This window comes from Oryzias latipes, chromosome 4, assembly GCF_053564925.1.
Source record: "Oryzias latipes strain Hd-rR chromosome 4, Olatipes_Hd-rR_3.1".
NCBI classification, from domain to species: Eukaryota; Metazoa; Chordata; class Actinopteri; order Beloniformes; family Adrianichthyidae; genus Oryzias; species Oryzias latipes.
The window spans coordinates 13,392,886-13,406,843 of NC_136240.1; the positions used below are offsets into that span (position 1 = coordinate 13,392,886).

At 40.2% G+C, this 13,958-nt stretch overlaps 1 protein-coding gene across 1 annotated transcript in view; it reads left to right on the plus strand.

Moving 5' to 3' along the window:
* The first annotated feature begins 2,434 nt into the window (after window positions 1–2,434).
* Window positions 2,435–13,958, plus strand: part of ptprsa (protein tyrosine phosphatase receptor type Sa) — a 245,780-nt gene continuing 234,256 nt past the window's right edge. The window contains 1 exon segment of the mRNA XM_078946535.1: window positions 2,435–2,737. The gene's annotated coding sequence lies outside the window, so the exon portion shown is untranslated.

The following is a 13,958-nucleotide window of genomic DNA, read 5'->3' on the forward strand; positions in this document are numbered from 1 at the left end:
TCGGCTTACCCTGTGGATTTCTGGCTCAGAGCTCCTAGTGCCCCCTTTCTGACGCAAACACACATCATCAAAGGAATGTCCAATTATCTGAAGTAAAGGCAAAGACAGGCAAAGGACAATCAAATTACCAGTCCAAGGAACTGAGAGGCATTAGTTTGGCTTAAAGGTCACACACTGTCTTGTTGAACTCAGTGGGTACAGAGGGAGACTTCATCACTTCCAAGGTTAGGATTGTGATCCCTGCTGGGGCCATAAATGATAAAATTGTTGACTCTCTGTGCCGCTTTCCACTATAAAAGGTAGATGCACTTGTCTCTTTGTTCCATTGCCTTTTACTAATGATATAGTTGCAGGGGTTTTTTTGTCTTTAAAGCTCCTTATGAGTCTGTATAATACATTATTTGCTGTGACACACTGAGAAACTGGGTAAAATGAGAGTACCACATTTTCCGCACTATAAGGTGCATTTAAAGTCCACCTCCGAGCATCCTTTGATCTATTGTAAAAGCATTTTTAGTGTTCTTTTAACTATAATTATGCTATTTTCAGCCAAAATCAAAAAACTATGTTTGTTTTCTAGAACATAGTTCATGCAAAATGGCAGATGTTCATTAGAAATTTGTCTCTGAGGCCGGCCCGGTAGTAAGCCTCCCTCTATTTCCCATCCGCCCCACTAGCTTTCAGCCCCAACCTAACATTACCAGTGCAGAAAAATGGTGGGCAATATTGGAGCTATCCAGCTGTACAGTTCTGAGCCAGATGCCAGCTTGAGCGAGGAAAACAAAGATATCCATGGATCTATTCGTCTACTTTTTTTTACGTGTTGCAAACAAGGTGGGGAGTTACAGGTATTGTGAACACGCTGATAGTTCTAACATGGGTAACGTGCGGCGTGTTAAAAACAAGTTCTAGTTACTATGAACGTAGTTAAAAGCCAGTCAGACTGACTGACTGACACATTTCCCTCTAGCTCTTTTGTCTTGCTTTATTGATTTTATATTACCGTGCGCCTCATATATGACATAAGTTCAATAATAAACCATTCTTTCACAGCTGTTTTTATAATCCCGTGTGCCTTATAGTCCGAAAAATTTGGTAACTCTTAATGACTGACGGGCAACATTTCTTCTGAGAAATAAAGCCTGATTCATTCTTACATTTCCAGCACATTTGCCTGTTGAATAACAGTCATTTTAATCAAAACTCCTTAATATGCATGAACTATGCAAATATAGTTGATTTTACCTTTAAAAATTATTCTAGGCATAGTGGTTTTTAAACATTTCAGCATTAATATCATGCTTTCTTGGGGCACAAATGCTTAAATCCAAAAACATGCCCATCTGCCCCACTGTGCCCACAGAGAAATGAGTTTTAGACGTAACAGTAAAGAATGGACTATAAGTTCTGTGGTTTTACTCTGCATTCACATTCAGTTCTTGTCAAAACGCCCCCACCTCTACACAAAGTCACTCCATGCATTACTGGACAAGCAGGAATGGCCAGGCTTCAGTGGGCCACTGGGCCATACATTTAAGCTTGTCCCCGAGTAATCAGTGATGCACTGCCTGGGAGCTGAGGAAAGCAGTCCTGCCACTTTAAGCATTTGATTAAGTAAAAACCTGCAGTTGAAGCTGATTGATTAAACACCTCTGCAATATTGTTTCTCTTTTTTCCAAAGTGCGGCCCACATCTGAGTACGGATGTCGAAAAAAAAATAAAGAAAGAAAAAGAATGTGTTCAGTTTATTAGCTATAATATGCAACCAATCGATACTTTGTTTGATCTCTAATACCTAATTATTGGATTGTTTGTTTTTTAAAACAATTGATTGTTATTTCCTCATTTGTAATAGCTCCTCCTTTAACTCAGATATGAAGTAATGACGCTCCATCTTTAAAATGCACCTGCTGATCCGGGGAGGCGGTCCTAACGCAGCAACTTGGATGCAATTGGTACGTTTCTTCCAGCCTTGCCTCCCTTGTTATCCCGGGTAAACCAAGGCTGGACTACTCCCATTGTGTGGCAAGAAAATCTTTTCATAAATCACCAGGAAAAAAAAATTCCCTGGCGATTTATGATACATTTTGCTTATATTTTCCTTCCCATAAGATGCAACGCAGCAAAAAGATAAATAAATAAAATAAAATAAATAATAAACGGATCAGCCAAAACAAGGCACGTTCCCACCAAACTCTGTGAAACAGTTTGTAGTGTTCACCATACACAGCGCACCTGGCACATTTCAAACAGTATTTTGCGTCTTTTACTACAATGCAAGGGGGAACAAACTAAAAATAAAAATAAGTGATTGTTTAACGTAAAATAAAGGAGGGGAAGGAGAGAGAAAAAGCAGGAGAGGATGGAGACAGCCGTGAGTTAACGGGTGGCTAGAGAGGGAGGGCCGGACGCATGACATCATTCCCTCAGCTTCTCTGCGCGGACATAACTCTGGTTTCTCCAACTAGTGCGCACGGCGGCCGCTGCTGAGGGAGCGACTCCTCCTGCCGTAGCCAAGCGCGTCCCAGCAAGCTGCGCTCTTGGGGTGGATTTAAAAAAAAGAAAAAAAAACTGTAATTAACCCTGCAGAGGAACGTGCGCACCTCTCCCCCACTGGACCTGCCGCAGGGACGAGCGCGTTTACCGCAAAATCTGGAATTATTGCTTGCCTCGATCATGAAGATGTGAGGGGTTGTAAGCTGAAAGGGAAGACGCTGGAACTCAGGCTTACAAAAAGGTAAAAGAAACCACTTTTCAATCGCTTCCATCTCCTCCTTTGAATGCCACTTTCTTGTATTTTCTTCTCTGCGGTCTGTTTTGGATCACAGATGCTCTGGACACAGTTTAAAAGCTTAAACAAAGACAGGGATAACAGTTTCCACGCAGGGGCATCCTTTAAGAAAGCTGCTCCTCCGAGCTGCGGAGCGCAGTGGAGCCAAATCATCAGCGGGGGATCAGACCGCTGCTGCTGCTTCAATGAAAATACTAATTATAGATTTTTTTGTATTGATACTTTAATTTCTAATTTCCAATGGTCGCAGCTTTCCATTCACTTCGTTTACTACTGAGAGTTTGGTTTGGAAAGCAGCGATTCCGATGCAAAGATGCAGCACATTTGGATCAAGCCCAACCTCTGAAACCTTCCAAAATAGCTGAGGTTTGTGCAATGTCTTTGTCCGGGCTGCAAGTGTTCTCCATCAAGCCAGCAGCTCTCCACAAGGAGGTGCCTCTTTCACCAAGTCAGTGATGAGATGCTTTTCTCCAGATTCCGATCAGCATCCCTGTAGACTTGGGCGCTGCAAGCGTAGAAGACATTTTCGACAGCTCCTTCGATGTGAAAAGAGAGCGACTTCACATTCTGTTGCTTGATATTTGGACTTGGACACTAAGGGCGCCGTCGATCGACACCCAGAAGGGTTTATTGTAGCGCGGCGCGTTAACAGGCTGCGCGTGGAGAGCTCCTGGAGGTGCGCCACTTCAGCATCCCACCGCGGTGGAGGCTTTGAGGCAGTGAGAAGCACTTTTCTGCTCCGGTTCACGAAAAACTCTGCTTCATCCGGGCACATGCATTTCTTATCTTTTATTTTTCCCAAAAAATAAATAAATAAAAACGGTTTTAAGGCTTTAAAATGTGACTCAAAGTCTAAAAGTTTGCATATGTCCAACAATTCTTCTATTTTCCTTTTAAATCCACATCACTGGATGAATCAAAGATCTCTAAAATCCTCTGTAGTTCATCTATTAATTCATTTCTTACTAAAATAATAAAAAGCCTGCATTTTGCACCCAAATATTTCCTATCTTTCCTTATGATTTGCCTGGATTCCATTGACCGCACATAGCAGGTCTGCCAAGCTGGAGAAAGACAGAGGAGACACACAAATATCTGCCCGTATTGTTAAAAGAAAATAGCTTTATCCATTTTTCTCTGTACCGGTGGTAACTTAGTTATAGCTTTTTATGGCGCCTGGAAATGGCTTACAGGCTTGCACTGCTATGTAATGTAATCAAATTTATGATGTGGCTGTGTATTACAATTCCCTGTTATGCTCTGTCACATGAGAAATTTGGAGTGACTCCCTCCACCCTCGCTTTTTCCCTTCTCTGCCTCCTCCTCCTCCAACTAATATTGCACAACAGGAATCCCAGGAACATCATAGCCACACAGGTTTAACATCAACCAAAACGGAAAGAGTACACACCCCTCTCTTAAAATAGCCCGACTATCATTCATTAATTATATTTAGTCATTGGAAACGGCAGATTTACTCAGTCAAACTATCATTTGCTTCCTGCTTTCTCCATATTTTATGCACGTTTCTTAAAAGTTTAGCTTTCTAAAGCTTGACATTAAAATAAATGAAGCTGAACCGCTATGGTGGAATAAATAATGCTGTACTTGCGTTGATGTATGCAGCTTAACACATGGGGGGACGAGGAAATTGACATCCGCTCTCAGTTTGTCTTTGCAGTGTTAGTTCTTTGTGGAGCAGATCAGAACTGCAGGATTCAGGACTGCTTCTTTAACGTTTTAGTTTTAATTATAATCATGGATGCACATTCAGGGGCCGTTTATGACAATGTGGTGCCACGGTGATGACAAGGGATAATCGCTCAGTGTCTGCTGCCTCAAACAAACAGTTCTCATGGAAGGACAGCTGTTACTGGAATAATTCCTTCACAGTTAATGGGCTGAAGGTACTTTATGAAGCGTCTCTGCAGTCTGCATTTGTTCGTGCAGCCATCAAAAGCTCATCAGGACCACATAGCGTTCAGGTTCCAAGCAAGATCTAGTCAGTGACGAATGATCGTGTGAATTTATAGTGTCTTCTAAATAGCTAGGAATACAGATCTGTGTCCCCCCAACTCTTGGCTATTTGCATCTTTTATTGATGTGTGTTTTGGTCATTGACATGAGCAACTTAGTGTTTTCCTGTGTGCACTCCTAATATTGTCTTCAATAAGCCAGCCCTGCCTTTATGCATGAGACAGTTGATTGGATGGTAGCTCAAGCATCCCTTGTTTTAGTGTTGTATGAATTTTCTTCAATAATACCTGTCAAAAGCACACAAGAACCCAGCTGGGCTGCAAACACCTGCTCACACACAGACACACACACAAATACATCCCTTTATTACATTTACGAGATGAGCCATAAGTCACATTCTGCAGTCTCATTACAGGCCGCCAAGCCTAAGTGTTTAGGCCATGTCATTAATGCAGTCAAAATGGAAATGGATGCGGATGGTTGGCAGAGCTGTTTAAGGGGAACCCCAGCACAGAAACCAGAGAGGAAGAAGAAAATATTTAATCATAAGCACACTTTATGGAGAGTTTTGCCTATGTGCACTGCAGCAGTCTAATTACCAGGAGAGTGCTTGTTAGTTGTCACCTCCAGATAAACAGTAGGCTGTGATTCCCCCCCTCCTCATCCTTCTCTCTCATCTTTTCCTGCTGCCTTTGGCTGAATTTGAAATTCTAAGTAGCAAAATGCCCATTCCATCCCATCTTACACCAGCTTCTTCCTCACAAATAAAGTCATTTTAATACAACAAAGTAATATATATGTTGCAGCTGAGATAAACACAGGGAAAGGCCGCAGCACTCTATGTTGATCCAGATGAAATTTGCACTGTTTATGGGCCGCATTATTTTGTTTTACTAATCCTAAAGTCTGGTTGTGACACATGGGACAATAAAGCAAATCGTTGCTCAAATTACTTTCCAAATTTTCTGAAAGCAGTTTTTTTTTTCTTGTATCTTCTGAGCTGTGGGTTCTCATTTCAAATGGCTCTTATATAAGCTCTTTAGAATAAGTCTTGACTGTCAGAATGGGGGCAAAATGCACTATTCACTAGTTCTCCATGAGGATTTTGACCTGGATTGAGCCCACCCTGGAGCGTGACACATTAATGGCTTTGACAAGTAGATATTTCTGTGGTGTATGTCAGGAAGACAAGGATGGAGAAACTATGCCATCTTCAAATGATGCAAGACTTCTTCATTCTCAGGAAATCCAGAGACTTCATATGAAAGCCAAACATCTGGCCCCTGTTCTTCCCTTTGACCGTCTTAGCAAAACCAGTGGGCCAAAAATGGCATCCATCTTACAGTCCCTTATTTTCATCATGGAAGGTTTGATTGTGTTGATATTCTAGTAATCACAAAATACAAGTATGCTGGAGACAAAAGTGGAACCTTTTTGTGGTTTAATGTCACTGGTGTTCAGAACATAATAGCAATGAGTCCTAATTTAGGGTAAAGCAGTATGCATTCAAAGTCTCTTTACTCAAGGATAATTGCAGTGGGAGAGTGCATATCTGCACAACCTGATATTACGCCAACAAATGTTGTACTGTGGTCAAGTGTGGAGCCCAAATGAACAGACCAGCAGATGAAAAATTGGAACAATGATCTGTAATATACTCTGTTAAATCTGCATTTCAGTTAGCGTTTAGGTTTCATGACATCAAACAAGCATTAAAAGAAATAATGACAAGCATCACAACTGCATTTGGAAGTGGGAGAGGTGGATTTCTGAATACTAGTTTACTGAAAGATGTTTTAAAGTTTTTATATTGATAGATTCTCAATCAAACATCAAACATGCTTTTCAATACATTTACCCACCTGTAGATTAAGGGAGTTTAGGGTTTGGGGGACTTAGATGAACTGGACAGGGGATGGCAAAAAAAAAGAAGAAAAAAAAGAAAAGTTTATACAAAAAAGGCAAAAACTAAAAGAATAAAAAGCACCTAATCCTCAAACGTTTATATATTGCTCGCCTCTCACCACAAAACCACATTTTCTAGCCGTGTAACAAATTATTGACTTAATTGATGAAGTGATTCATATTCCTACAATCTAACCAGATCGATCTGTTTGAGGAAAAGGTTTATCAAATCGACCTACACCATTATGAAAATTGAATTAATGAAATAAATTCAAAATGAAATAGATTAATTATATCAATAATGGTAACGAACATTTGGATTGAGAGATTTATTTTACGTTGGACAACACATATAGGATGACAGCAAAAATGATCAGTCCATCATTCCAGTCCAATGTGTGGAAACACTTTGAAATTAACAAAGATACGTAACCATACAGTGTGGTAGAATGTTCTAAAAATGTTCCCCTTTGGATTAATTTGATGTGGAAAAACAACAGGGGACTGAAGTTTATAAAGCAAAAATGTGAATAAATTTACCATTAATTCTTGTATACTTGTTCGTTTTTACACATATTTAATTTACACTTGATTATCTTGCAAGAAATACAAGGAATCTGGAAAACTTCACCTGCACTGTTTATCGTTTATCTCTCAGTCTCACTGGTTGAAGTTTTGGCTAAAGATGTCCTGGATCGATTTTAGGTAATTGAATCAAATCGTTCCAAATTAACCAATATTGACTATAAATTCTATTGGCAACCACAAATTGTGATCTGATTTGAATCTTTGTTAGAATGAATTGGTACACCCTTAACATTTTCTAACTTTTTTCTTAGATTTGTGGTGTCGTTAATGCTTCTTTTTGCTACCTACTTTCTGTAAGGACTAGCTAATGTCACTTCCATTCTTTAGCTGGCTACTTAGTCTTCGTGTATTCAAACTGTTGCTAAAGCCCTCCAGGGTTTACTTGCAAGTGCTAACCTAGTCAGCAGGTTTGACATACTATTGTGGATTTTTAGAACTCAGTAAAGTCATTGAAGCGAGCATGCAGAAACAACAGATCATGTTGGGTTGAGGTTGAAGCCCAAGATTGAGAACTATTGCACTAAACCAGTACTGTTTAATATTTAAGATGTAGGATGTCACTTCTTAGCTGTATTACACCATATATTCATGCAAAAGTTACCAAATTCCAGTCATTGAGAGACAAGAATTAAAACAATTATTGGACAGTTCTTTCTCTTGACTAAAATATTAATCGCGCTCATCTAGATTTAACCCCCTAAATATTTAAAATGTAAAACATTTTTGTAAAGCTTGCTAGCATTCCAAAGGACGTAGGTTGTAAGGTTTGGAAACTTACAGAGACAAATGAATGTGGTATTAATATTATCAACAACTAAAATCCTGGAAAAGGATTTTCTAATTTCTTGAAAATGAAGTTTGATACTACAAGGCCTTCTTTGCATAAATCATAGTTGTGGTTAGGTTGTTTAATTTTAGGCAGGTTACATTATGTGCTCAGCATTTTTTTTTGAATTTTCGTTTACATTAACTTGTCAGGACCTAGTGTCAACATAATCGGACAGCACATTTTGGGTGATATTACAACAGTAGTTCATTTTGCATCCTGCGACTACATGTTTAGAGGGTTAGCTCACATATTAGCTTGAGTCTTAAGAGGTTAAGAGGATAAATAATCTTTTTTTCAATTTTGCATACATACAGCAGGTCAATTTGTTCATTTTTACCATATAAATTTACATAAGGGTTATGAGCAGGTTAAAGTCTGTCCTTCTATCTATTCTTTTGTAAGGGTCCATTTGCCCATTACAGCACCACACTGAGACAAACAACAATAAATGCTTCCGTTCTCTTCTGCAGGCAATTAAGAATCAATCAATCAACCTAGCATGCATATCAACTGTCTGAAGAAGTTGACCTACCCAGAGAAAACCCATTCCGGAAAAGAGAAAATGTACAAATTACTGAGACATTTAGTTATCCTTAAAGCCAAATCTTTATCTCTTGCCTTTTAAATAATGTACAGGTCTCAAACTGTAAACAAATTAAAAAATGAAGGAATAGTAATAAATGTAATAAACAAGTGGAAATAGACAGACAGAAATTATTTAACATTAGAACCTGACAGATCTAAACAGCTACCAAGCGGCCTGTGGGGTATTTCCAGACAGCAGGCAATTAGGAAACCTCAGACTGGATAAGACAGATGTAAATCTCCTCGGGGAGACAATTTTGCAAAGGGCTATTTGCCAATGCAGTTGCCATCAACTCCCAAAGGTTACAAGTCTTTAAGGTCATTGTAGTATATCGCTTCACCCACTCAATGCCCAGAACACTTCCAGTGGAGAACATCGGATGTTTCCCACCAAGCTGGTGGCCGAGGTGGAGGGGTTGATGAGCTCTGACAATAACAAGAAGAACAACACTGACTCACCTGTTGAGAACTGGCATACATGACAACCAAGTGATACATAATGAATGATTCATAACTGTGGTGTACCAGGCATGGCTCTCATGAGGTGTGTCGCCAGACTTGGTGGAGGTGGAATGTTGGGGTAAAGAGTAAGGGGTCTTAAAAAATAAATAAATAAATAAATAAATACATGACATCCAAGCAGAATTAAGTCACAAAAAGAGAAGTGCATCGGCTGTGGCCTTGTTCATTTCATCTGTAGGCCCTAATAAAAGCCTCACGGGCTGGCATTGATCCCTCCCAGAATAATCCATTTAGACTGTGCGTGCCTGGCCATGTGGGGCCTCTTCAATTATTTATGGAAGAATGCTGCTCAAGCTTCCGCTGGGATGCAACAACATGCACTATGAAACCTGTGAACTGCTGATTGCAAGAGAGCAGGGGAGACTCTACATTTGGAGAATGAGAAAGGACAGATGGCAGCAGAGGACTGGTTGGAGAGAAATATGAAAAAAGGGAAAAAAAAGAGATGGACGGAAAGGGTCCATTTAAACAAATACAAGGTGGGGAAAATGGAAGGTAATAAAAGAGCAGAAAAAGAGTAATGATGAAATAGTTGAGGTCAGGTGAATGAAAGGCTGTCAAGGACAATGGAGAAAGTTTGAATTTATGAAAAGTTGAAAGAAAAGTTATTGACTCTCACATAGAGAAAAAATAATAGATAAAAAAGAATTAAAATAGAAAGAACGAGAAGTGAGAGAAAAGGTGAGATTCTCTTGATAAGGGTGGCTGATGAGACCTTTTCAGAGCAAGTCATGAACATCTATTGATCATGGCAGAGTTATGGTTCCCATTGTGCCAAGTGGAGACGTGCCAGCGTGACTGCCTGCAGCCTTCAGCTGATCATTCCTTCTGCTTCACCTGCCTTTTGTGCTGCATTTAAAAAGAAATCCGAAATAAAGTGATGTTTTGTGCCACAAAAATTGAGAAAAATGCTCTGGTGTGGCATTTCTGTTATGCATGTGTGTCGTATTGACTTGAGGGGGAAGGCTTTTACAACCGTCAAAGTGCAGGATTTAGCCCAAAACATTTTTAATCACAGAACTAATACAAAGACGTACTCAACAATGCAAAGATATAAGCTAGAGTCACCAGTTAATCCCTAATGTTACGTAGGGGTTTCAAAAACCCCCTGATCATGAGTTTTTGAACAAGCTTTTATCAAATGATGTTCATACTGGACTGTGGGTACCTGATAACTAGCACATGTACTAACAGTTGGAAGAGGCTTGGTGCAGACCTCATGAATTTTGCTCCAGTCCTTTTATTTCACAGTTTTATTCCGCTATATGAACAACTTGGTTTCATGCAATTCCTTCTGGGCCCAAACTGCGATTAGGAATTTCTCCTCCATGATCAATTTTCAAACGGTTAGCACTTTCAATAATGAAAAAAAAAGTTGCTAACCATGCTTCACCACCAAATTCGAGTCCCTGATTGGTCAGAGTTCAACTGGTTTCACTTTCAACGCGCACTCAATAGTAGCATGTTTTGCATGTAGACTGACTTAAAAAATATGCATAGCTACATGTGACTGCAAGAGTCTAAAATGCGGACACCTAAAACATGCATATACAAGTCATTTACATAGACTTTTCCTTGAAAGTGGTCGCTTAAACCAGCCTTGCGCAAGGCTGGTGTGAACGTAGCATCAGGTGAATTCAATTGTATACAGTAGAAAGGAATCACAGTGTTCTCTCGCTAAACTACAGTTCAACTTTGCAAGTTTTCTTTTGTTTTTTTAGTGTAGTTTTGCATGCTTTTTTTTTCTTTTTTTAAGATCTGGAAAACAGTCAGGGTGGTAGATTTTAAGGATGAGGAACGAGCAGCCCTGAAAGTGTTACAATGTTACTGTCTGTCTGTGAAAAGTGTATAATGTGTGTAGTGAGGGTTTTTACAGCCTTAAAACATATATAATTCTACTTTGCAGATTTCACTAATAGCACCTAATTTTCAGAATGTAACTCCTGCGGTAAACAAGGAAACACTGACAATAGTCCAACCTAAAATGTCTTTATCCTTCTCAGCTCTAACCTGTTAGCTATAAAGATGTTTGCTACCGTGTCAGGATGTTGGCAGGGAATGCTCTCTGCCTTGTAGCCCTCCTGGACTGGAATCTACTCTGATCTTGGGAGCTGTGTTGATGTTTGAGAGGTCTGAAGAAATTCCCCTGGCTGCATTATATGTTGTGTGTAAAAATGTTTATTTTGTTGGCACCATCTTGAATCACAGTCCCTAGGAGTGCACAGACAGTTTGTAGGATAAGGTCTTCCCTTCCACTCGCTCATTTTACAATGTTTATGCAGGTTGTTTTATACTACAATGATCACAGTAACGGGGGGAAAAAATACTTTCTTGTGACTTTTTTGCATAGATATAAAAATTTTCAGACAGCCTGATCAGGTGGAATATCAAAATAGTGTAATATCAAAACTGAAACAATACTACACCCGCAGGTTTGTCACCAGTTAGCGGGATTTTATTTCACACACTTGTCGCGCTTTTAAGCTGCTACACGAATACATTGTTTGTTCTCCGGCTTTGATTATGGGATTCTAGTAATTGTTGTGTTTTCGCTTGATTAACAAACCGGTTTTCACCAGGGGCCAGCTCAATAACATTTAATGGCATGAAGACAGCGAAAATGTTCTAAGCCACACAATGTGTATCTGTGTTACCAAAAGGAAATGCAGGTGAGTGGGGGACTCCATTTATTTTTACACATTCAACAAAGACCTGTTTTAGTGCAGAAAAGAAAATGGGGATGTCAGGCCAATGAGCCCATACATGAGTGTGAAAGGTCCTTCTTCCTGGTGCATTCAGCTGCTTTGCATTTTGTCCATCCTCTTTGACACAGTGTAACCAAACCAAAGACAGATGCCGTAAAAACAAGCAAGCTCAAAGGATTTACTTGCTGAAGTACATATATATATATATATATATATATATATATATATATATATATATATATATATATATATGCCCCTCATAAGTAAAAGGATGAGGCCAGTGGACAAATTTCAGAACAGGATCAGGTTATAATTGCTGCTTAGGGGTTTGGGGGATTTGAGGAAATAGGTGTAGGGTGTAAGCACACTTGTGCATTAGTCAGATTATACAAATCTCCCTTCATACTTCTCAATACAAGCTTGACCCTCTGTTTCCCATATCTCCCCTTCAATTTCACAACGCTCAAGAGGAAATGCCACATGAAATGTAGATGTCCACATGCTACATGCAATACTTGTTTTTTGCAGAGTTTAGGGATTTTGCTGCAACAATTCAGTAGCTGTGTTTACATGGGCAAAGTAAACGGAAAGAACGCCTGATCAGAAGAAAAATGTGTCATGTAAACACGCCATTCAGAATAGTCTGCACCGATCAGACTCGTTCGGATCAAAATTTCTTTCCGATCGAGAGAGGTGGGTTATGCCGATTGTTTATCCGATCGTGTTGCATGTAAACGGTTCATTCTGATCGTGTGTCACTACTGCTCTGGTTTACGTCACACATAGACGGTGCGGTGCTCCAGGGAAAGCTTTGGAGCTCAAACAGGACCGACCGGCTGCTCTGCGGAGACCCGGTGCGAAGCGCCGCTCCGCTCTCTTACACCCCTCATGGGGAGGGTGCGGGGGAGGAGCGCTTTGTGCCCCGTGACGTCTGGACCCTGTGCGGTCCGGGCCGAGTGAACTGTGTCTCTGAGCAGAGCAGCCGGACTTATTAATTTGTGTTTGAGGGGAGGGGAGGATGCTTTGTTACGTGTGGATTTTGTTGTTTTATTGTGTGGGAGGCTTTGGACTGCGATCTGTCCCGCCGCTCTGGGTTAGCGGCTGCCGGACTCAGGAGAACCGTGTCTCCGAACAGAGCTCGGACTTCCAGCTCACACACACCGGCTTTGGGGCGGTGTGTGAGCTTTTCAAAGCAGAAATGCTGCTCAGTCCTTAGAAACTGTTCAAACAATCACGTGGATTTGTGTTTCCAGTCATGTCCCGACAAAATAAAGGCTGTTGTTATTCCCACATATTTATGTGCAGCCAAGATGCAGATTGCAGCGTTTCCTGCATGGATTTTGTGTTCATCAAACAAGGCTAATGTTGTTAGCCTGTTAGCCTTCTCTTAACCCTGGCTTCCTCCAGCTCCGTTCTTCCACAAACAAAACCACGGACAACACGGATTAAAATTAAAATGATGAGCGAACAGGCGGTTCATAATATTCATAACATTAATAAAAGCACGTTTGGAATATCGTCTTGTATATTATGGAGCTCCTGCATAAATGTATATGACAGCAAAGGTTTGTTCACTGTAGGACTCTTCCTTTTTTTCGGTATTTTCAACACTACTGCATATGTGCAAATGATTTATTCCGACCTAAAGTGTGACCATGTGAACGTTTGTTCTAATCGAAAAAAGGTTTTCTGTGCCCGTGCACACAGTCGGATTTCAATCCGACCATTGATCCGATCAAGATATTTTGCACATGTAAACGCGGCTAATGTCTATTACACTAATTACAAGAGGATCTAAAATCAGAGAATAGTGTCATACATTTGTTTAAGTCTAATGCTAAACACACACCGGGCATGTGAATGCCTGGTGTGTGTTTAGCATTAGACTTACAGACTTACATTATCAGACTTACACACCATACAGTGTTCACACTGTGGCTACCAGATACTAGCGTATGTACTCACAGTTAGAAGAGACTTGGAGCAAAATGTCAAAGCGGTGCAAATTTTACAAATCTTACTCCAAGCTTTTTCTGTCACAGCTCTATTCTGATGA